We start from the raw sequence: 16,254 nt of genomic DNA on the forward strand, positions 1-16,254 counted from the left end.
GTTGTGACGGATCACCATCCTCTATGCTAGGTGACTAGCCTGATGGAACCCTCCGGTCGAATGGCATGTTTGGACTCAGCCTTCAGTAGTACAACGTCACGGTGATACACAAAAGCAGCCGGCCGCTGTGTCCGAGCGGTTCTAGGCGCTTCAGTCTGGAACCGCGCGACAGCTCCGATCGCAGGTTCGAATCCTGCCTCGGGCATAGATGTGTGTGATGTCCTTGGGTTAGTTAGGTTTAAGTAATTCTAAGTTGTAGGGGATTGATGATCTCAGATGTTAAATTCCATAGTGCTCAGAGCCATTTGAACCATTTGAACACAAAAGCAGATGCAAACACAAGGACACTCTCTGCCTTTCAAGGAATCCTTTGGCGGAACATAGCAGCACGGTCGAAATCCAAGTCACTGCTGCGTTAAATGACATTGTTACTGAACGAAGGGAAGATCTAACATTTCTAGAAACCATAGAAGCCTTGAAGAACGAGGAAACGACAAAGAAGGATTTCAATTGATAAACAGAACATTGTTTAAGAGGAACAATGGTCCCGTGGGGCGGACATGGTTGCTCGACATCCATCTGATCACCTGGGATTCGTGAAGACCAAATAAGACGCAGGTATCACTGGCCAGGTCTCTGCTGATCCGTTAGAAATTATGTGAGCCACTATAAGGAATGCAAACAATGGAAGCATGTTCCGAAATGACGTCCGGGGCATATGGTACCAATCCCGCCTGCAACAGCACAATTACACCGAGTTGGAATCGATCATTGTGGAGGTTCCCGAAATGGATCAATGGAACCTCACCCCTACTTTTCAAACTCCACAGAGGCATAACTTATTGGACAAGCAACATATAGGCGAAAACAGCGACTTCACTAGTGAGCAATGCGACCAGTATGAAAATTTTGAGTATGTTTAGGTTTTTCTGTGCAAGCCTTATAGTTCCTTCATTCCACCACTCACACTTGATGAACGGTCTGTCATAGTGAACTGGACCGCGCTATCTTGTCAGGGAATATCCCTGAAAACACTCATCGAGAGAATCAACTTGTAGAATTGGGGATCTTAGGTCTCGTACACTTATCAGAGGGAATATGGACTGTAGGTGGTTTTGCACACTCATTCACGCAACTTACAGCCTACTTACCCATTTTTGTCTCAGACAAACAGTTCAAATATGCACTCACAGAGCCGGCCGGGGTGGCCGAGCGGTTCTAGGCGCTACAGTCTGCAACCACGCGACCGCTACGGTCGCAGGTTCGAATCCTGCCTCGGGCATGGATGTGTGTGATGTCCATAGGTTAGTTAGGTTTAAGTAGTTCTAAGTTCTAGGGGACTGATGACCTCAGAAGTTAAGTTTCGTAGTGATCAGAGCCATTTGAACCATTTTTACACTCACAGAAAAGGTACACCAATGTTTCTTATAACTGCAACAGCTAAAAATATTAGCCAAAATAAATCCAAACTCGGAGTGTGTGTACAATAGCGAACCAGCAGCAACTGATTAAAACAGCACAGAGATGGTACATATGCAATTTCAGAAGAAACCTCTGTTTTGTATATGGAAAGTTAAATGTTACGAAAAGATCATTTAACAAATGACTATCAAGCCAAGTGGATACGTGAAAGCAATATGTAGGCATCTTCGTGCTCAAAGGGCGCAATACAAGTAGCTGATGAGTTCGAAAGTGACAGTGCTCTTTCTCTAGAAAAAGGTTATGTCATTGCGTGATTTCTACTCTTTCAGGAAGAGCTGCAACGAATGTATTGCGTATGTGGAGTTAATAGACAGAAGATGGAGAGACAAGTGATTACTGGATTGCAGAATGTGGATGTGGATGGTCTCCATTTTGTCAGTACTGCTTCGTCCAGAGCGCTGACGCACTGCAACGGTAGCTGATCTTAAGCGTGAACGGTTCTACGTCCAGCTGCAGGCTGGAGCGGTGGTACGTATGTCGTTGCCCCGGCTTCCATTACCCACTACCTCCGAAACGATACATTAACTGCCTCGCTGGTGTGCTGAGTGCTAAAATGTAGCATTCCGCTTTAATCTGTGTTAGGCTCTACTATGGCAACAGCCATCTGTTAGCATGGATTGTTGATCGACATAAGGGTGAAATGATAAGACAAATGGTTTAATTCAAACGTAATGTTGACTTCTTTGTATGGTAGGAAGTCTGAATAACACTTCTACATCGTCGATGTTTTACAGCCCAAGGAACTGTACCATATTCAGCCAACTTCACAAGCCACATTTCTATTGGGAAATGCCTGGCTGCGTGTGGCAAAGAATATGCGAGTCTTCTTAGAAATATGACGACTAGCAGTGCCTCTGTGCTCAGCACATCGCCCATCATATGCGTCTGGGATGTGGCTGTTCGCTAACTTTTCACTACACTCCTCCAATAATCACGGCTGATGCTTTGTGGTCCCAAATGCAAACCTCACAGAGAGAGATTTTCCTGCTGCTCTTTGATTCCATATTACTACGCTTAAAGGCTGTGATCGCATTATGAGTGGGTTTCACATCATAGTTAATACGAGGGTGAGTCAAACGAAAACCTTAAATTTGTAATAACAAATCGAAATTTCGCGCCATTATCCTGTAAGTTGGTAAGCGTGCTACAAACAGCGTGCAGAATGGCCTGTAGGTGGCAGCATAGTGCAGATGCACACATACCGTCGCAGTATCAGTATAAAGATGGCCGCCCCACTTGCGACTTGCACCAGGGAAGAACAGCGTTCTGTTATTCGGTTTTTGCGTAGTGAAAGTGTGAAACCTAAGAAATTCATGGACGAATGAAATTTCAGTACGGTGATGCATGTTTGTCACAGCAGCAAGTCTACGAATGGAGTAGGAAGTTCGCAAATGGTGTGACTTCAGTGGAAGATGCTCCTCGTCCAGGTCAGGCACAACGAGTTGTGACGCCACAGAACATTGCAGCAGTTGAAGCCATAGTGAAGGAACACAGCCGAATGACACTGAATGACATTGCAGCATGTTTACAGATCAGTCATGGGTCAGCGCACCACATTGTGCATGATGTGCTCCACTTTCACAAAGTGTCTGCAAGATGGGTGCCACGGCAGTTGACTCCTGCAATGAGAGAACGACGTGTTGATGCTTGTGAAGACCTTCTTCGGCGCTTTGAACGAGAAGGTGATGGCTTCCTTGCAAGAATCGTTACTGGGGACGAAACCCAGGTTCACTTCCACCAACTGGAAACGAAGAGAGCGAGCAAGGAATGGCGCCATTCCTCATCACCAAAACCAAAGAAGTTTCGAACAGAACCATCAGCAGGGAAGGTTATGCTGACTCTCTTTTGGGACGAAAAAGGCGTCATTTTGGAGCATTACATGCTTAGAGGGACCACTGTCACCAGTGCTTCATACACAGATATCCAAAAAAATCATCTGCGGCCTGCAATCAAATCAAAGCGAATTGGATTCCTGTCAGCAGGTGTCCTTTTGGAACATGACAATGATAGGCCCCACACTGCCCGTACAACAGTTGCAACAATCACAGACCTGCATTTTGAGTGTCTTCCTCATCCACCATACTCACCAGGTCTTGCGGCAAGTGATTCCCATATGTTTGGACCACTCAAAGACGCAGTGGGAGGAAAGAATTTCCGTTCTGATGAAGAGGTACGCCACGCGGTGCATGAGTGATTCCGCGGACTACCAAAAGAATTTTTTTCTAAAGGAATGTATGCACTTTGTAAGTGCTGGAGGACTTGCATTGAGCGTGGGGGAGATTATGTTGAAAAGTGATACACCCTTGTACCACTTCTGCACAATAAATAATATTTAAAAATATTTAAGGTTTTCATTCGACTCACCCTCGTACGAAAACTTAGAGATCGTTTACAGTTCTGTAAACCTAAGAAGTTGCGTATTGTCTTTTAGATAATATGTAAAGGACATTTCAGTGACACGTATCCTTCTTGCTGCTTCCAATGCAGGTGCCTATAAAATCGTCAGGGTACACTTGATAAAGTAACAAAAAATCAGAAGTAGCACACAGAAAAGAGCGTTCCACGGTTGAGAGACAAATGGCGCACACGAACTTCCTCTCCAGGATATATTAAATGACATGCTACTGGACAAATAAATGAACAGCCAGTGACAACTCTGCTAAAAAAGAAAAAAACGCCGCAGAAAAAGCGGAGTGTTAAAGAGATCAGTTTTAGTGGTCAAGGGAAGCTAGGAAAAATGTAGACAATAAAATCAGCGATTCTCAGTCTGTCTCTTGACTAATACATCGACTTTGTGGTACGTTGGTTGGTTGGTTGTTTGGGGAAGGAGACCAGACAGCGTGGTCATCGGTCTCATCGAATTAGGGAAGGATGGGGAAGGAAGTCGGCCGTGCCCTTTCAGAGGAACCATCACGACATTTGCCTGGAGTGATTTAGGGAAATCACGGAAAACCTAAATCAGGATGGCCGGACGCGGGATTGAACCGTCGTCCTCCCGAATGCGAGTCCAGTGTCTAACCACTGCGCCACCTCGCTCGGTTTTGTGGTACGTCTTAAGTGAAACAGAGGAATGTGTGCTGAAAAGTAATGCCTCCGAATTTTTTATGTGGAAACTCTTATAGATTTTTAAATAAAATAAACACTATTTATATTCTACATTATTCATGTCTACGTATTTTTTTCTCAACATAGTCGTCCTGGCGACGAACACATTTCTTCCAAGGAGAGACCAGTTTGTTGATACTGATACAGTAGAATGTTTGACTTTCCTGAGGAGCCACAACAGCACCTCAGCTTGCACCTCTTCATCACTGTCAAAATGAAGTTGTCGAAGGCGTTTTTAAGCTGTGGAAACAGATGAAAATCGGATGGTACCAAGTCGGGACTGTATAGAGAATGATCGACGACAGTTGACCCAAGACGTCGGATTGTTGCAGATATCGCAGCGCTCGTGTGTGGCCTGGCATTGTCATGCTGAAAGAGAGAGTCCCCCATGTTGTTCAAATGGCTCTGAGCACTATGAGACTTAACATCTGAGGTCATCAGTCCCCTAGAACTTAGAACTACTTAAACCTAACTAACCTAAGGACATCACACATATCCATGACCGAGGCAGGATTCAAATCTGCGACCGTAGACCGTAGCAGTCCCGCGGTTCCGGACTGCAGCCCCTAGAACCGCACGGCCACCGCGGCCGGCGACCCCCCCCCCCACCCCCATGTGTGGACGAACTCTTGGAATTCGAAATTCGATTACAGCACACAGTTTCTGATGCACCGACGTAATTACGTTACACACTGCCATGTTACACGCTATAGTTCGGAGTCCTCTAGCGGAAGGAGGCTGCAAATATGTGCTTATCAAGAATAAAGGTGTAGACTGTTTATAACGTTTGTTTTATTTAAAAATCTTTATGAGTTTTCACATAGAAAGTTTGGAGGCATTACTTATCAGAATGCCCTCGTAGAAGGGGAGAGGCAAATTTCGATGGTGTCCGAGAGTAGTGTTGATGGCCAGAATGAACAATGTAGATTCGAACAGGTGATACGAGTTGCGTACATGAGTGTGTGTGTGTGTGTGTGTGTGTGTGTGTGTGTGTGTGTGTGTGTGTGTGTGTGTGTGCGTGTATGTGCGTGAGTGTGTATGGTGCACTCAACAGCTAGGTTCTTACAACTTATATATTCGCTTCTACACCTGCGCAGCGACAGTGCTGTGAAGGTACTCGGTTTAGAACTATGTTAGAGGAAAAATGAAAGCCTCAATGCAATTTCCGGTTCCGGAAGACAGCGAGGCATATGCAGTAATCAGATATTTTCCACGCTCAGGAGGCCAAATGGTTTCCGCGTAAACTGTGGAACATGCAGATCGGAGGACATGAGCAAGCGCGCTGTAAGAATATGGTACTCATGGAAGGCCAATCAGTGTGTACTAAAGAACGCAGGGGTCGAGCCCAGACCTTGTAATTGTATATGTAAAAAATGGTTCAAATGGCTCTGAGCACTATGGTACTTAACTGCTGAGGTCATCAGTCCCCTAGAACTTAGAACTATTTCAACCTAACTAACGTAAGGACATCACATACATCCATGCCCGAGGCAGGATTCGAACCTGCGACCGTAGCGGTCGCGCGGTTCCAGACTGTAGCGCCTAGAACCGCTCGGTCACGCCGGCCGGCATATGTCCACACTTTTGCCTAAAAACCAGATTGACCAGTGCTGTTGCCTGAGCATTTTATGCAAGAAGCCCTATGCTACTTGCAGAGTAACTTTTTTCCCGGCTATTGGAATTTTGAAGCGCAGATATAAGAAGCGACTTCTGTACAATTATTTAGTTCACTGTACTGTACGGCAACAGGGTTACCGTATTAATCTTTGTTTTGTGATTTCTCTTTTTCTGTTCATATATCTCTCAATCCCCAAACGCAGCAGTTAGCACAAAAACGTTTTGAAACTATATCCGTGCTCCCCGGAAACCAACCGCAGACGGGTATGTAGAACAAAAGTAACTGAATTTGCCAATGCTGCGGAAGTGTACATCACGTTATTGACTCTGCAGTCGCAGCAACACATCGCGTTCATCTCTGTGATCTCGTGCAGTGCTTTGGCAAACCGCATGCTCTCAGCTATTCGTTACTTCTCTTGTACGTGATTTATAAGCTGATCATCAGGAAAACTGGTAATATTCTACTAGTCCATGTTTTTGATATTCGATTATCCTGCTGATATGATAACTGTGTGTTTAACATTACAAAGATGCTGTAGTGATAACAGGAAGTTCCACAAATTTCTCTACTGAGCGAGGCGACGCATTCGTAGCGGAGTTCTGATCTCCGACCAACCATGTCTAAGGGTCCTAATCTTTTCTCCTAATTTCTGCATTTCTGCATGTAAGTTCGGATAGAAATGTGCTATCTTTTCCATATTTAACTAATGATTGTAACAATCATTACAGGAAACTGAGCCTATCTGCTGCCATGTTAGGTTATAGAGAATACAGGATTGTACAATGAAAATTATGTGTTTACAGTGCAAGTAATCGTCACAAAAGATTCATAAATTTATGTGGTGAGCTTTTTGTAAACATGTTTAACATGTCACTACCACTTTCGAGGCTCAGCTCATCGTCTGGCGACGGTGAGAACACTTTTTTATCCTAAACTTAATTCACATTTCGATACGTCATTCAGAATAAATTAATAATCTGCTACACGTAATTTAACTAAATTTAGAGGTGAAGGTGTATTAACGTGGATTAAACTTAGTATAAAAATTTATCCTGAATGGTCACTTGACGATGAGTTGAAGTGTGACACGAATAGCTAGAGTCCATGACTGTATACATGTTTTTTGGCTGATCAAAGCATTTCAGAGACTTTATTATTTTTAGTGTCAGATGGATATGACTAGCTTGTCTCACGATACTGGAGAAAAATTGTCAATGCCGAAGATCTTTATAGTGACTATTATTTCTACCATGTTCGTAAAACATCTTCAGCACCTTGCAGTTCATGATTGCTCTAGTCATATCAACGGCAGACGGCTATACCATTTTATAATATAGAGTAATCGAAAGAAGTTCTTTTTTAAAGTTTCCTTTTCATTATTAAATACGGACGTATTACAGCTAAGGTTTATACCAATGAGCAAAATCGTTTACAAAGGCAATCACAATGTAGATAACGAGACGGAATTGGGCCCTAGTCGGATACTGTGATTACGGACGATCAACGTCAAAATGCAACAGCACATTAAGTTCTCTCATTAAGAGTATCAAAATGCGACTTTCTATGTTGTATTCTGAAGAAAGATAAAGACTGATATACTACAAACGACGACAATCCTGGGGTTAGTGAGTGTGTTGCTAAAATTATGAAATACTGTTAAATACTAGAACTCAGGTAGACAGAGAAAGTTATGTTGAAGAAAGAAACAAAGCCAAACAGATAATTGCAGCATCCAAGAAGAAATCTTGGGAAGACTTTGGAAACAGGTTGGCGACTTTGTGTCAAGCTGCTGGAAAACCATTCTGGAGTGTAATTAGCATTCTTCGAAAGGGAGATAAGAAGGAAATTTTGGACAGGTCAGGAAAACTGCCGGTGAATCCTGTTGATGCCTTGGGTAGATGGAGGAAATATTTTGAAGAGTTGCTCAATGTAGGTGAAAATACAATCAGTAATGTTTCAGATTTCGATGTACAATGGGATAGGAATTATGCTGGAAATAGGATCACATTTGAGGAAGTGGAGAAAATGGTCGATAGATTGCAGTGCTATAAAGCGGCTGGGGTGGATGAACTTAAGTCGGAACTCATCAAATACAGTGGAATGTCAGGTCTTAAATGGCTACACAGGATAATTGAAATGGTGTGGGAGTCGGGACAGGTTCCATCAGACTGGACGAAAGCAGTAATCACACCAATCTTTAAACATGGGAACAGAAAAGATTGTAACAACTACAGAGGTATCTCTTTAATCAGCGTTGTGGGTAAAATTTTCTCAGGTATTGTTGCAAGAAAAGTGCGAGTATTAGTTGAGGACAAATTGGACGAAAATCAGTGTGGGTTTAGGCCTCTTAGAGGTTGTCAGGACTAGATCTTTAGCTTACGGCAAATAATGGAGAAGTGTTACGAGTGGAACAGGGAATTGTATCTATGCTTTATAGATCTAGAAAAGGAATATGACCGGGTTCCTAGGAGAAAGTTATTGTCTGTTCTACTAGATTATGGAATAGGAGGCAAACTTTTGCAAGCAATTAAAGGTCTTTACATAGATAGTCAGGCAGCAGTTAGAGTTGACGGTAAATTGAGTTCATGGTTCAGAGTAGTTTCAGGGGTAAGACAAGGATGCAACCTGTCTCCACTGTTGTTCATATTATATATGGATCATATGTTGAAAACAATAGGCTGACTGGGTGAGATTAAGATATGTGAACACAAAATAAGCAGTCTCGCATATGCGGATGACTTAGTTGTGATGGTAGATTCGACTGAAAGTTTTCAAAGTAATATTTCAGAGCTATATCAGAAATGTAAGGACTATGATATGAAGATTAGCATCTCCAAAACGAAAGCAATGTCAATGGGAAAGACATATAAACGGACTGAGTGCCAAATAGGAGGAACAAAGTTAGAACAGGTGAACAGTTTCAAGTACTTAGGATGCATATTTTCACAGGATGGCAACATAGTGAAAGAACTTGAAGCGAGGTGTAGCAAAGCTGATGCAGTGAGCGGTCAGCTATGATCTACTCTCTTCTGCAAGAAGGAAGTCAGTACCAAGACTAAGTTATCTGTGCACCGTTCAATCTTTCGAACTGCTGGGTGGATTCAGGTTACCTTATCAATAAGGTCGAGGTTACGGATATAAAAGTAGCTACGATGATTGCAGGTACTAGTAGATGGGAACAATGGCAGGAGGGTGTCCACAATGAGGAAATCAAAGAAAAACTGGGAATGAACTCTATAGATGTAGCAGTCAGGGCGAACAGGCTTGGATGGTGGGGTCATGTTACACGCATGGGAGAAGCAAGGTTACCCAAGAGACTCATGGGTTCAGCAGTAGAGGGTAGGAGGAGTCGGGGTAGACCAAGGAGAAGGTACTTGGATTCGGTTAAGAATGATTTTGAAATAATAGGCTTAACATCAGAAGAGGCACCAATGTTAGCACTGAACAGGGGATCATGGAGGAATTTTATAAGAGGGACTATGCTCCAGACTGAACGCTGAAAGGCATATTCAGTCTTAAATGACGATGATGATGATGATGTTAAAAGTGTTATAAAAAAACTAAACTCCGCCTGAACAGGCCATGCAGGACCAACGGTACCCACCAGCCGCCATGTCATCCACAAGCGTCACTGGATGCGGATATGGAGGGGCATGTGGTCAGCACACTGCTCTCACTGCAGTATGTCAGTTTACGAGACCGGAGCCGCTACTTCTCAGTCAAGTAGCTCCTCAGTTTGCCTCACAAGGGCTGAGTGCACCCCGCTTGCCAACGGCGCTCGGAAGACCAGATGGTCACCCAAACAAGTGCTAGCCCAGCCCGACAGCGCTTAACTTCGGTGATCTGATGGGAACCGCTGTTACAACTGCGACAAGGCCGTTGGCAAAAGTTTATACAGCAAGAATAAAATAATAATATTTCTGAATTCCATCGATAAACACTTATTATAATACACAGCATTTATGTGTTTCCGTCAAGATATCTCAAAATGTAACTAGTTCGGAAATTATTACATTTAGATTACTTGTGAGTGTAGGTATATTTAATTCGTATAAATGCATATACACTTGATGGCAATAACATTAAATTTCCGCCGACAAATAAAAGGAAAACTCACACACGCACTATTTACAAGAGATTGACTTATCATACGTTATGGCTGGAAAGTTCAGGTACTACTGTTTGTGGAAGGTCTAAAAGAGTTAGATTTGTTAGTATAAAAAAGCATAGAGTATGATTAGATCTGCAACAAGCAGCAGATTAAAATTTACAGAGCCATAATCAGTAAACAGCATGTTATCTCCGTCTACAGGGTGTTTCAAAATGAAGTTTTAAAAATCTGGGGGCACGTCAGATGCAGATGACATTTTCGCGCCGTGAGAATTAAAGTCGCAGTGCCCCAGGCGCAGAAATTTTTCTAGGGCTTATTTTTACATAGCTATCTATGAGGCGTTTTAACTACGATCCATGGAAACAAGAAGACACTGTTCCGGGCGAAATTACGTCATTTCCGGCACAGCTGCATGTTATTTGTTATGTTAGTTGATAATTACACACAAACGTCGCGACTGAATAAACATTTAACGTCAGGAACAGTTGATGTTTGTAGCAGACACAGAGTTATAACTACTCATTTTAAAAAGACAGCAACAGCCGAAACTGCTAATTTTTAAGTATTGTAAAGTACAAATAGGCTTTCCTTTAGTTAAAAGAAACATAGTATATTAAGTTTTGCACATGAGATAGAACGACAATGGCAGTTATCATAGCACTCGAATAGGTATGAATGGCTGGGGTAGACTGTTGTAGATGTTTGAATATACTTATTGAGGAACATTTTAAATTGGAGGAAAAGCATTATTGAGCCTCTAGATAACTGATTTAGGCAATTTTTTTCTCTGTGTGTAATATGCTAGTTATGAAAAGTAAACATTTTTATAGGTGTTCCACATTTCCACTCATTAACGTCTTACGTCATAGTTTTTTGAGATAGTTCATAACTCTGTAAAACAGGTCATTTGCATGAAAGCGAGGAGTCTGTTAGGCATAATTCATCACGTGTTAACTGATCCTTCGGTCGCTTCTTGGTACTACAACTACATAATTATATATCAAAAGCACAGTATTGAGTAACTATGTTATTTCGAAAGCCGATTTTCGGCATACAAGGCCATCATCAGATTTTAAGTGACTGTCGTCGTCAAATGGGGGTGCAATATAGTGAACAGCACTGAAAAAGATGATACATATCGAGAGTGCACTGACTATGTGTTTGCACCGATCTCTATGTCTAATATCGTTTTCAATTGTTTTTCTTTCTCTGTGTAGTTCACTAGTATTCTACTCTCTTTGGCGATGATAGTCAGTTAAAGTCAGATAAAGGCCTTGTGAGTCCAAAATCGATTACCGAAATAAATGAGTACTGTAGAATATCCACCACATTGTGCTTCTAATTTATTATAATTCATGAATAATTGTGAATAGTAATATCCACCGCCACATTATCAGATGAAAAAATTATCTCCAGTACCCTTGACTATAGCTATCAGGCGCTCAGAAAGGTGTTCAGTATACAGTCACAAACATCTTCAGTCATTTATTCAATAAAATAAATGATTGGCACGCGACAAGGTAAATTGAAATCTGATATCAAATAGTTTCTTCTCAACGACTCTCTCTTTTTATGGACTAATTTAGAATAATAACTACGAGCATGAGCAGTATAAAATAGAAAGATATTTAATTTGTTGCTAAATTTAAGTAGCCATCAATACTATCGAAGATTAATACGCTCACTTTAACTGACTTTAGGCCGTTGTTGTGTTTCTTGATCTGTAGATGGTCAGCATTTAGCCACACAAGTAAACATGTACACACAGACTGTGGACCGAGTCTTTCCGCGGATCATGAAATTAATTAACTGACTAACAGAAAATAGTATCACACAATGACGAATAGTGATGCAGGCCTAAGCCGCTAAAGTTTCAAGCTCTTTCACTGGCATGAAAGAACTATTGTGAAAACTCACCACTCACCATGCGTAGCATTAAGAGGTACTGTACGTTCTGTCAGCAAATCAGACACGTAGTTCATGTATCACCTTCGGGTGCACTTATTTCCAGTTTATCACTTATCCACATGGCTAAAATGGACCGTTACAGATTACACTTAGTTTAGATTTATTAGGCAGAAAACTGTATTTTTAATTTCAAATTTTGTATTTTTCTACTCCAATTTTTAGTATGATAAAAATAAAAAAGTTCTAACTCGGTGCACCACTTATCTTTTCCATGAACTTTCATTCACATTCCAATCTTCTTACCTGTTGCAGGAAAGAGGCATACGTTTCTACCTGGACAGTATTCTACTACTGTCCTTAGTTCTTGTACCTTGTTCAACATAATTACCAATTAGAGTCTATTACTGTTAGAACTAGTAGTTTACTACTTTAGCTTACATGTTCTGCACAAACGCTACTGCTACTACTACTACTACTACTACTACTACTACTACTTAGCTATTTGTACTGTTGTGACTGTATACAGCAAAAAATACTTACACTTTTGCTTTTACTACGATTACAATTACAAATATCTTCCATTGTAATAAAAGTTTCATTAATGGCAGTTATAGTACCGTCGGGTAATCTCCCGTCCTATCACAATGATTTCAATGTCTGTGTACTTTATTTTCAGAAAGGGCCACAGGTTAATCTTCGGAGATTGAAATCAGTTGGTCATTCCGTTCCGAAACATATCAGCCATTGTACTGTCTAACTAGCCGACACCTGTATGACACTGATGTCTCAAACGCAAAATCCCAAACGTGATAAGCAGGCGACCGCGCAAGCCAACCGACGGACGATGTCTGCTGAACTGTGACGGAGGCTTTGGTGTTACGGTCAACAAGTGAACGAACGCTGATTGATGGAATTAGGCGGCCTTAACTTGGGGGAGGAACAGTAAAAAATTGGCTTCTTATAACTTTTCGTATTTAGTGGTCGAGGCATACAGGTTCCAGGCATCGATCCTGCCAGGATCGTTATCCCCGGGATTCGATGATACCCGACACGGCAATCTTGCACGGCCCTTCATACCGCGTGCCGAAACATGAGACTCGCTACCGTATCGTGTGCATCTATTACTGCAGTCAAAGCTGAAACGTGGATCGTCCGAGAAACGAACGCCGGCCATTGTCTGCGTCCGTGGTCTCATTGTAGCCTGTCCCGCCGACCGTCTGGGGTCACGTTTCATCGTGCGCCGTACTCGCCGAGAGCGGATGGGCTGTTACGGGGCGCCGTTTGGGTGTCACTGACCATCCTCAGTTAACTACAAAAGAAATAACAGGCTATAATCGTGTGAGTTTATACCTCGCAGAATTACTCCTAAGTATTGCGACAAATGAAAAGGTTAGGAGCAAGAATCTTGGGCGACTCCTATAACACAAATTTGACCTCTTTTTTAGACCGTCATCATCATTGGGTTGTCTACCTTGCGGCAGGTTTTGACTGCATAGCCCTCCAAGCATCTGCGTTCCTCTTCATTCTTTGGTACCCTCTTTGTAGCCTGCTGACATCATCCAGCATCTGTAACCTTCTTCTGCCTTTCCCCCTCTTTCCCGGAACGAAACCTTCAATTGCCTCTACTAGAAGGCAATGGCAATTATGAAAAATTAAGGAGGGAATCAATGATATGCAGTGAAACTCAGTAAAATCGGGTCCGAAATTAGAATGTCAGTGTTAGCTTAATTTTAGATATTATGAAACGGCAGCGGTATTCCTACAGCGTTGTCCTGATAATTTACAAAAAAGAGCAAGAAGACAACTGCGCAAAACCAGACTGATATCTCATTCGAAAACGTAAGAAAGTTATACAATAAAATAGATGTGTAATGAAAGGTCAGAACAAATACCGCAGGAACCCTTTACACGAGGTCAAGTCTTGTACCTTGAACGAGTCCGGTAAATATTCTTCACTGTCGATGGAACATCTGAAGCGAACAGTGCAGTATAGAGTAATTTGTTCTCGCTGCTTACGAATACGGTACACGAAGTCGGAACGTAAGTCTAGAGCAAATAACGGCTTCTGACAACCAACTAACGGAGTTACGTTCAGGAGAAGCATGAAAATAAGTAAAACACATAGTTTATTTTTGGAAGTTCTAAATACTTGAAACATTCATTGGAGTGGAACTTTTTAGTGGAAAACAGCAATTGGTTCTCGCTGCTTACGAATACGTTATACGAAGTAGGAACGTAAGTGCGAACATACTACAAACAGAGGAAATTACTACCCTACATGTAATTCCTATTGAATGTGAAAGAAGTAAAAGTGCAAGAAGCATTCATTTTACAGGTGAAAGGAGCTAGTGGAGAGTAAAAAGAAGTTCACGTATGGCGCCGCTCTGTGCTTGGAAATGATAGCGATTTGAATGCAACTACTGAATCAAATTACCTGTTTAAATCATTATGTTCGATCGTGCAACACAGAGGCTCAAGTTGCAAAATATTCGAGGCAAATGCCTCGATGTCCAGGCAGATCAAACACTTGCAATTGCAGCCAGATATTTTTAAATATGTTTGAGAGCATCATCCGAAGGAAAACGTAACCTTTAGGATATATAGGAGGTACCACTTACGGAAATTTTGTGTGATACGTTAGGCGATGGTAATGTCTCCGACAAGTAAAATTTATTTGCTGCTCTCTTTCAACATGAAATCTGAAGTGAAAAACTTGTGCTTTGAACACTAGACCCCTCATCACAATACACACAGTTGCCAAGAGTTTCGAATGGATTGTTCCTCTCGTGTCAAGAGACGATTCTTGGTATATTCTAAGGGACTTACACTTACATTTAGAGCAATAAAGAATCTATGGAAGAGGTTACTATGCATAAATGCAATCCGAACGTCTGATGAATAATTGTAATTTTCTTAGATTTAATGGGTAGGTTTGACGAATCGAACAGTCTCGTGCGAGATAAAAGTATCAGGCAGAAATAATAAGGTAGAAGTTCAGAGAAGGAATCTAGAGCGGTCAGCAGAACTGCGCGGTTGGAGCTGGCAGCGGCCACAAGTGGCACGGAACTCGCGATGGCAGCGCAAAGCGTCCATTTCAGCTGCCATTGCGTAAGCTAACAGATCGCCCACTGCTAAGTCACTTCCCTTGGGGCTCATTCTCTAAATCACATTTCTGTTCCTCTCGCTTTAGCAACAATAAACTGTCAAGTACGACGAATCGATTTACAACGGTCGCTGTCTTCTCTCACTCATATTGTTTAACTGACTCACAGTTTATTCTGGGTTACTGTTATGAAATAATTATTTGGCGAAAATAGAAACTGTTTTGGCTGAATCATTTCTGCCTAAAAATGTGCTCTACAAATAAAATTTGGAGCAGGTACACCAACAGCTTAGGCACCAATGTCACGTTCACCTAAAAGCGTGGGTCATTTGCTGCATGCGATAAGATGGTTCACAGTTCATATAAAAAGATTTCGTGGTCCTAAACTAAAAGTGAAGAATGCAGTCTATCACGTAAATCTACTAGAGATTACCGAAATCGCCAGTTCATCGGGGTTACGTACCAACAATTTACTCGACATTGCACAAACTAATCAGGGCACAACTGATAAGGAAAAAAATTATGGCTACCCGCTTAATATGAAATCTAGACCGCGTTATTTTATATTTAAGGAAAAGGCTAATACAATGTTTTGTAAGGAGTGTCCTCCTGTATGAAACGTAGACATTGAGGGAAAAAGACGGAGCAAGGATGAAGGCTTTTCAAACGATATTTCATGATATTGATGGTGGAGGATGGAAAGAATAATTTGGATGGACAGAGTGAAAACCGAAGAGGTAATGAGAAGATTGGGAGAGCAAAGACAATTACTGGATGTGATAGAAGGAAACGAAACTGGATTGGACATCTATTATGAATGAAGAAGAGTCTTATAAGACAATCTTAGGAAGGTATGTGGAAGGAAAGAGATGGACAAGGAGGAAGAGATTTCAAATTCTGAATGATGTGATGGACGGCGGCACATGC

General features: G+C 41.8%; 1 protein-coding gene and 1 pseudogene across 1 annotated transcript in view; both read right to left on the reverse strand.

Moving 5' to 3' along the window:
* The window catches only part of LOC124555608 (proto-oncogene tyrosine-protein kinase ROS), a 565,849-nt gene that overhangs the window by 500,548 nt on the left and 49,047 nt on the right, over positions 1 to 16,254 (reverse strand). The gene's annotated exons all lie outside the window — the stretch shown is intronic.
* Positions 9,972 to 10,089, reverse strand: LOC124557303 (annotated as a pseudogene).

This window comes from Schistocerca americana, chromosome X (assembly GCF_021461395.2).
Source record: "Schistocerca americana isolate TAMUIC-IGC-003095 chromosome X, iqSchAmer2.1, whole genome shotgun sequence".
Classification (NCBI taxonomy): domain Eukaryota; kingdom Metazoa; phylum Arthropoda; class Insecta; order Orthoptera; family Acrididae; genus Schistocerca; species Schistocerca americana.